Source organism: Panthera leo, chromosome B2 (genome assembly GCF_018350215.1).
Source record: "Panthera leo isolate Ple1 chromosome B2, P.leo_Ple1_pat1.1, whole genome shotgun sequence".
NCBI lineage: Eukaryota > Metazoa > Chordata > Mammalia > Carnivora > Felidae > Panthera > Panthera leo.
This window is the reverse complement of record NC_056683.1, coordinates 17,975,451-17,984,909: the sequence shown is the minus strand read 5'-3', so window position 1 is coordinate 17,984,909 and position 9,459 is coordinate 17,975,451.

Sequence of the window (9,459 nt, the reverse complement as noted above, 5' to 3'; positions counted from 1 at the left end):
ACTTAAGTCATGGGCTTCCTAATGAGACCTCTTCAATAGCATTCTGGACCCCTTGGCTGGCTGGTGGGACTGAGACCTTGAGGGGGACACGCTTTCCAGAGCCCCGCCGATGCCCCATTGAGCACTGTTCCTATGTCTTTGAAGACGTGTTCTTTCCTCCAAGTTATGCCCACTCTAACGGGGAACGCAATGCTATAATGGCCTGAAAATCTTTTGTCCTCTCATTCATGAGATTTTCAACAACGGAGAGGAAAGGAAAGACATGTCAAGCTACATGGTACAGGGCCATTGTGTGGCAACACCACATCTTGTCAATGTCTGTGAACGACAGAGTCAGGCAGAGTGCTGTGCTACGAATTTCCCATTCCCTAGGGGTGCTGGGAGACTTTAAAAGTGACCATGTGCAGATAATAATAACCAGCAGTTTGAGAATACTTTCCATGTGTCAGAGTCTGCACAAAGCGCATGCCACTTATGAACTCATTAACTCACAAAAAACCCCTACTGGTATCGTCTTTATTTTACAGAGGCTAAAACTGAAACAGAAAGGTAAGGCAGCTTGCTCAAGGTCACCCAGCGAGGAACCAGCACAGCCACATAAGCCTCTCTTGAAAACCCATGCCCTGCTATTAAATATGATGTTATTCTAGCATTCACAAGGAAAAAGAGTAAAGCAAGGGAAGTAATCCAAAAGTTGTAAAATTGTACGAAGTCCACAACAATCATCTTGACGTGAAAAAAATACGACTTCTAGAGACATCAGTAATTAACAGGGGAGGGATCAGCAAACTTTTTCTGGTCAAAAGCCGGAGAGTAAGTGTCTTAGGCATTGGTGGTCAGATGGCTTGTGTTACAACCAGTCAACTCTGTGCTTGCAACGGGAAGGCAGCCAGAGCCGATTTGTGAACAAACGAGTATGTATGAGTTCCAATAAAACTCTGCTGATGGACGCTAAAAGGTGAACTTCCTATCATGTCCATCCATCACAAAGCAGTTTTTTCTTCAGATTTTCTTGCAACAGCTTAAGAATGTAAAACGATTCTTAGCTCACGGGCTGTAAAAAAGCACATGGAAGCCTGCATTGAGGCCCCGTCCCCACCCCCTGCCATAGTCTGTGTAGAGGGAAAAGGAGACACCAGACTTAATTCAATGATGAGTGTCTACTATAAGGTAGGTGCTGAAAATACAGTGATCAGTAGACAGAAGGACCTTCCATGGGCTAATGGTGGAGCAAACAAGCAATCAGAAGGGTACAAAGTCCTATATGGAAGGTGGAAGTTCTTCTAACCCAGACTGGGGAGAATAGGGAAGGGACACCAGGGAAGCAGTGCCCCACGGGGACCTGATGGGTGGGAAGGACTCAACAGGAAAAGGTAGGGGAAGAGAATATTCCAGGAGGAAGACCCATGGAGTCAGAAGAGTTAGACTTGAGAATCGATGGTACCATTAACTCATTATTGGCTACCAGGCAAGTCAGTGTACATGTGGGCTTCCATTGGTGCCTACTGGTGTGCCAAATGGGTATAATGTTGACGCTTACCTCACCAGTTGTCAGTGAGAAAATGGAGACCAGAGTGTGAAAGAATATTAGCTATAGTTCATTGTCAGTGTTCCCCGTGAATTGAATGAGTTGGTCTGAATAATCTGCAACACTCCCTCCAGTCCTGAAGTTCTATGAATTCCTGATTTTTATTTTTTATTTTTATTTATTTATTTTTTTAGTGTTTATTTATTTGAGAGAGAGAGAGAGAGAGCCCGTGCGCGCGCATGCACATGAGTGGGGGAGGGGCAGAGAAAGAGGGAAACAGAATCTGAAGCAGGCTCCAGGCTCTGAACTGACAACACAGAGCCCGTTGTGGGGCTCGAACTCACGAACCGTGAGATCATGACCTGAGCTGAAGTCGGATGCATCCAGGTAACCCCTTGATGTTTATTTATTTATTTAAAAAAAATTTTTTTTTAATGTTTATTCATTTTTGAGAGAGAGACAGAGCAGAGACAGAGCATGAGCGGGGGAAGGGCAGAGAGAGAGGGAGACACAGAATGTGAAGCAGGCTCCAGGCTCCAAACTGTCAGCACAGAGTCTGAGGTGGGGCTCGAACTCACGGACCACGAGATCATGACCCGAGCCGAAGTAAGTAAGACGTTACACCGACTGAGCCACCCAGGCACCCCCCCTTGATATTTATTTTTAAATAAAGATAAACGCTGCTATTGAGCAATTCTGGATGCCGTCAATATTAATGTCAACAGTGACCTGCCTTACCACAGCTGAAACTGCCCGAAGTTGAAGAAATATACTGTCCCTTGTATTCAGAGATGACATCAGTGATTGTGATGGTGGCCCTCTCTGGAGTAAAAGGGCTGCAAGATGGACAAACGACCCCCCACATGGGAAGACCCCCTGGAAGGGGCAGCTGTGACAGATTCATCAGGGTCTTCACTGGAGGTTGACCTGGACGAAGGTAGTCAACACTGCCCCGCTCTTGCTCTGTCGGCCCCAGTGGCTCATGTTCTCAGATCTGCTCCCGCCGTTCCTTGTAAGAGAGGAGCTGCGGACTTGTGGTTGATCCCCTTCAGTGAGTGGCACCATTTCTCTTCTTGCTCAAAATCACAAGTGGGAGTAGATTTCCCAACAATCTCAGGATAAACGTGAAGACTGACGTCAGCAACGGTATGAAGTCCAGCAAGGGAAAAATAAAAAGAGATGATGGGGAAAATGAAGGTGAAGGTGTTTGGGTTTGTTGAAGGGCTTCTAGCCATTTCTGTAACTGTTGTGTTCCTGTATGCCAATTTAGTTTCACAAAAATACCCGCGAATGAGGAAAACCTCAAACTTCAAAATTACTCCAGTGTTTGCAGAAGTCCATGACAGGATGGTGACAGGAAAGGAAAACTTCTGGGATGAAAATATACCAGCGACACTGCAGGGGAGAGGAAAACTTTCCCCTCTTCCCTTCTAGGTGCTTTGGCTGGTCTAATAATTAAATTGACATAAGAGAGATGAACAAGGAGAAAAACATTTAATTTCAGAGGTGTGGGAGCTCATAGAAATTTGATACTCGAAGAAGTGACCCACGGAGGCAGCTTTTATATCTTTTAGACAAAGAAATAATGAATACGTGAAGAATTCAGAAGATGAAGTTTGGGCTGGGGTAGTAAATTAGTGACAAAGATACAAGGTTTGCTTATATGGCCTTCCTTCTTGGCCCTCAATTCCTTACCTCTGGTGATAAGAATGTCTCCCCTTCTCCTGGTACAAGGAGGGTAACTTTCGCAGGAGAGATTTATCTTCTGCTTTCAGGGGAAAAAGGAGAGTCAGTGCATTCCTCTTGAACTACCTTTTTTCAATCTTAATTCAAAATAATCAATATGCCCAAGAGGCATATTTGGGGCAGGCTGTTCTGAATCCCATCAACACCACTGAGAAACGTAACTTGTCAACAATACTGGATCTCAAATCACTACCTACTGAAGCCTCTGCCTGAAGGTGAAGCTGAGTTCTCTTTGGTATAGGTCGTGGTTATCCCCAAAGGCTTGAATATATTTGAAAGGCTCTTTGAGACTATTTGTACACCTCAAAATTTCTACTATGTTCATGCAGATGAGAAAGTCATCTCCACTTTCAAAGATGCAGTGGGAAGGCTATCGAGCTCTGCTAACCGTGGATATTCCTGTGTATTTCTTTTTAAAAGCTATTTGAATTAGGGGCGCCTGGGTGGCTCAGTCATTTAAGCGTCCGACTTCGGCTCAGGTCATGATCTCACTGTCCGTGAGTTCAAGCCCCACATCGGGCTCTGTGCTGACAGCTCAGAGCCTGGAGCCTGCTTCCCATTCTGTGTCTCCCTCTCTCTCTGCCCCTCCCCTGCTCACACACTGTCTCCCTCTCTCTCTCTTTCTCTCAAAAATAAACAAACATTAAAACAAAAATTTTTTTTTAAGCTATTTGAATTAAAGAGCAAAGGAGTTGCATTATTGTTTTTCTTTGCAATTCAGTGGAGGTGAATTTTTAATGCATATTAGCCATTTTTCTGTGTCTGTGAGTTACCAGTTTTCTCCGTGGTGGGCGTGGAATTTAAATGTTGTCTTGCTAATTATGGAGAAAAGTAGGTTAGGTGGGTCCCTAGAAGAAATGATAAGGGTATTTAGAGGAGAGAATGCAGCTCCTAATGAGCAGGGAAGGCCTGAAGTTATTTGAATGGGCGGGACCTGTTAAGGAGTATGGTGAAGTAATTAGGTCATCGCCAAGGAATGGAAAATCCATTTGGCTGACATCATTTGGCTTGACTGGCTCTTTAAAATGAGAGGACCCAATCCTTAGCCCTCAGAAGAGCTACTTCTTCTTCCCCTCTTCCATCTTCATAGGCTGGAAGGGTCTGAAAAACTCCGATGTATACGAATACAGATATCTGTTGACTTTATTCCTTTGTTGGTAAAAGATGTAGACTCCCATAAAGCATTTTATTTACCTCTGTAGCAAGAGTCCTATGGAGTGGGCTCTGTTTTTTATACTTTTGCAAATGGTACAGAATGCCAGGCTGTGAAGAAGTTAATGAGGAAGTTGAATACAAATAAGGAAGTTGAACTGTAGATCTGTGTCTACACAGAGCACAGTGTAGGATGAGGGAAAAGATAACCAGCCAAAGCAGTTACAAGTTTTCTCTTCAGATTAGAAAAATAATCCATGACTATAAACATGGAAAACAGGAATAAGTATATAAAGACAATAATTTCTCAATATCCTTAACACTCAAGAGAAAATTCTATTAAAACAGTTGGGCTCCTTGGGGCGCCTGGGAGGCTCAGTCGGTTCAGCATCTGACTTCGGCTCAGGCCACGATCTCCCAGTTCCTGGATTCGAGTCTCATGTCAGGCTTTGTGCTGACAGCTCAGAGCCTGGAGCCTGCTTCCCATTCTGTGTCTCCCTCTCTCTGCCCCTCCCCCTCTCATTCTCCCTCCCTCTCTCTCTCTTTCTCTCTCTCTCTCTCTCAAAAATAAATAAACATTAAACACACACACACACACACACACACACACACACACACACAGTTGGGCTGCTTTTAGTCTTTTCAGGAGAAAGTTGTTTTAAGAATTGCTGGGGCCCCTGGGTGACTCAGTCGGTCAAGCATCTGACCCTTGATTTCAGCTCAGGTCATGATCTCACAGTTTGAGATTGAGCCCGAGTCAGGCACGGAGCCTGCTTGGGATTCTCACTCTCCCTCGCTCTCTGCCCCTCCCCCAACTCCCCCTCTCAAAATAAATAAATACACTTAAAAAAAAGAAAGAATTGCTGATTTGCTATTCCTTTAGCTTCTGTTGACTCTACTACAAATTTGAGTTTGAAAACCTATTGGATTTTATAAGTTGCTTCTAACCATTAATGGGAAAAGAGGAACTTGGGTAAAAGCGTAATAGCACCTAGCCTGTTCCCTGGAACGTGAATCATAATTCATTCCTGGAAGAGTACCTTAAGAGCACATAGGCCCTCCTGTTTGCCTGGCCTGAGGCTCGGAGTGAAGAAGTAACTTGTTCAGGTACAATTTGCGTCGTGGATGGTAGAATCTGCCCTCCTAACTCCTAATCTGGGGCATTTCCTATGAATTGCCTCCTTGTGATTCCCCTTCCTTCAGTGGGCTGATGTGTGTGAGGAGTACAGATCTAAATCCCTTAGAACTCACTGTGGATCTGAGACTATAGGATTTCCCAACGGAACTAAATTTAAGGGGAATCTTCAGCACAAATGATCTGTGAAGAGAACCCCAAAATCCCTTCTCTGGCAAAAGCGAACTTTGAGTGGGGGAAATGGAGGGTAGTCTCTGAAAAATACCAGAGAACCATGCTTATGCATCCTACTTCAGGGAGCCCTCGTGGGAGCTCCGGTTATATCAAGGACGACTATTTCCCTATGCAACTTCTTATAACCTCTCTCGGGTTGGAAGCCTTAGATTCAAAGCCCTTCGGGATTCTGTAGAGAAGGGATCAGCTGGTAGTAACCCGATTACAGTAACTTGAGACATCAAAGGTCCAGCCACAGTTCCTTCTTGTGTTCCCAGGCCAGCCCTTTGAGGGTGGGACTAAAGGCGAGCAAAACTTTGTGTGGCCACATTCCAGCTTTTATTATTCTGCTTCTAAACACCAAGGGTAATTTGGTTAGGCTGCCTTTACCTTAAAGAGAACAGGTATTTGCTGTAGGGTGTTTCTGGGCAACCTTATCCTCCTGGGAAGGAGAGAGAGAGAGATTAATTTGGGGAAAATGACCAGAGAGAGGAGATTGAAGGAAGAGGCACACTGCACTACCTCTATTTAAATTTTTTCAAATATTTTTTTAATTATTTATTTTTGGGAGAGAGAGCATGAGTGGGGGCGGGGGATAGGGACAGAGGCAGGGGCAGGGGGAAGAGAAGGTCCAAAGCAACTCTACGCTGAGCAGCAAGCCCGACAAAGGGCTCGAACTCACAACCCACGAGATCGTGATCTGAGCCGAAGTCTAAGCGCAACCGACCGAGCCACCCAGGAGCCCCGAGTTACCTCGATTTAATCCTGAGAGCCGTGTACGATCCCATACGATTGTACTCGTGTGGGCTGCCTTTACGTTGTATATTTCCAGAACGTAGCATCCTGCCTGGCCTAAAGGAAATCCACAAAACATGTTGAACAAGTGAATGAGCCCTTTGATAGTGGTACATGGGATTTCCATTCCTCAGGGTTTCTCAAAGAACAGCTCGGGTTAGCGTGGTGTTTCATTATGTGATGTTCTTCCTGGGGACTGTGATTTTTCATTTGTCTTGGTAAATCGTTGGTGTCCATATATGTTTAATTACAACTTTAAAGTTTTTATTAAAGGACAACACTCATTTCTAATTTAATGGTTTACATTATGTGCCCCGGTTTCCTTGAGGCAAGGGGAAAGTGTTTCCAGAATTTAATAAAATGCTTGGCACCGTCTGGTGGTTAAAACGTACTTTACTTAATCAGTCCCCACAACATTCCTGTGAGGTATAAACTTCAGCTGAGAATAAGGATCACTGAAATGGAACGCTGGACCAGCTAGAAAAAGAACGTAGTTTTGCAAGTGATTTCTACGACAATCCGTCTCCCAGAACCACAGACGGATCCACTCAGTAAGTTGGGGTTTTGCCAAACACGGAGCTACTGTTCTATTTTTCTTATTTTTGCAAGCTGGGCCCGTGGCGAGCGCGTTAGGAAGGCGCGTCCTGAGGTTGTGTCTTTCTACCACGTTGACTTTATTCAATCCTGAGGCGAGGTGAACATACTTGTAAAGCAGGTTCGGGATTCTAAACTCCCGGACGTTTCACCGAGAATTTGACTTGGCTTCCACTCCAGCACACGAAACAAAGCACGGTACAAAGTCACGCAACAAACAGGATGCAATACGGAATACGACACGAAGGAAACCACGCTTGAAGTCAATCCGCGGGCGCGCCGTTGGGGTGACGCCTTGGTCTGGTCTGGGTCAGCTCTCGGTGTGTACCACAGCGGAGGATGTCTGTCGTGTTCAGAGATCGACCAGGCACACAGCCTGTGGTGGCAGTTGCCTTTCAAACGTGGTCGGACGTGTAAGAGCCGACGTGTGGAGCATTGGGCAATTTGCCACGAGAGCCCTTCCTTTTTAAGAGTTTAATCAGTCTCTGGCCTTTGCAGGCCTCTTCTGATCCTATTGATGATCAGCTCTGGTTCTTCCAGGTTCGTGTAGCCTTACGAATTAACCGTCCTTCGTCCTGTCAGCCCGTGCTGCACTGGGGGGTATCTGGTCTTAGCTGCAGCACCCTTGGCTGCTTTCCTGATCGCCTCACTACTTGACGTGAGTGACTCCATCTTGCTCTCTACAAAGCCTTTGACCTCTTGTAAAGAAGGTTTTTGTTTTTCGAGTGAGAGCACGCACACGAGCGGGGGAGAGGGGCAAAGAGAGAGAGGGAGAGAATCATAAGCAGGTTCCACGCTCAGCGCAGAGCCCGACGCAGGGCTCAATCCCCCGACCTGGAATCATGACCCGAGCGGAAATCAGGAGTCAGATGCCCAACCGACTGAGCCACTCAGATGCCCCAAGAAGGTTTTTCCCATCCAGTGGGGTATTGGCCAAAGAGGGAATAGGCATTAAAGAGTTTCTTGTAGACTGTGGGCTTTGGGAATTAAAAATGGGGACCCTGTAACTCCAGCGTCCGGGCGTCCTACAGATGAGGGGCTCATTTCTTTGTACTCTATTCTGATCGAACAGCATATTGCAGCTGGAAGAAGGGAGGCTATGCTCTTTCAGCCTGTTATTCTCAGTGATCAGAAGCACAGGGTCTCCCCTGTCGTAGGATCACTTGCTGCAGCAGAGGCCTTACGTTCCTCTAACTTCAAAATCAAATTGATGACTTTCTGAGGAATAGAGCAGAAAAGAGAAAGCAGAGAAATCTAGAAAGGCACCAGGATTGGACGGACCCCTGTTCTATTTTCTCTCCTGACACCCAACCTCTAAAATCCAACCAGAACCCAAACCTGAGGATTTTCTGAACTGGGGGGAGGTCCAGCTGTTCAAACATCTGAAGTCCGTGGGCTCAGACTCCTCCGTTGGCCCCTGGCATTGAAACTGAGGGTTGCCCATTATCTCTTCGTGTGCAAATGAGCTGGAAAGTGTTTGGGCTCAGAGACCCAACTTGACACTATTGAAGTGCTGTTCACTTTTCAACATGTTTCCTCAGCTCTGCATTGTCCCAGTGATACTTAATTGAGTGCTTGAAAAGAACCAGCTTTTCCGTGCCTTTCCACACTATCCTATATCCAGTTTTTCTGTGTTAAACTACCACAGCCTTCCTCATTTCCTCTCTGCACCCTGCTTTTCCAAGCCTTTCCCTCAAGGTCTGACGCCTCCGGCCAGCCCCGAGCTGGGTGCCGTATTCCATCTAGAATCCTCTCAGCTCCACCAGGAGGTTGATGTTGCCTAGATTTGGGATATGAAAACCCAAGACTCGGAGGTGCGGGTGACATGGCTAGGAAGGAAGCAGCCGTTGGGAGTTAGAACAGCTACAAGGGTGTTTTCTCAAATTTACCCACAAGGAAGCTGTGAAGTGTGAGACTAAATGTGTCGTTCAGGGGCTCCAAGCTGTCCACGTTGGCGTTGGTCCAACTGGAGACTTTCTGACTTGCGAGCCCGGGCTCTTTTTGTCTATTTAAAGCCCTGTTGCTTCAGGCTATTTCCTGTGGTTAGAAAAAAAGCACTGATGAGGATTAAACAGGGTCCTGAGTTTAACGATAGTAAATACACAAATAAATAGAGGAAGACAGAAGAGGAAGAGAGGAGAGCCAAGGCTGGGCAAGAGCTGGAAGAGTGAAAAAGGGCAAAATATCAAGTGCACGTAAAACCAACTTAATCCAAGACGCTTGTTTCCTGCGACCTCACCCAGGCTTTCGTAGATTCTGAGCAAGTCTCCATGTGGCTTCCCTGGTTTTTCTCACT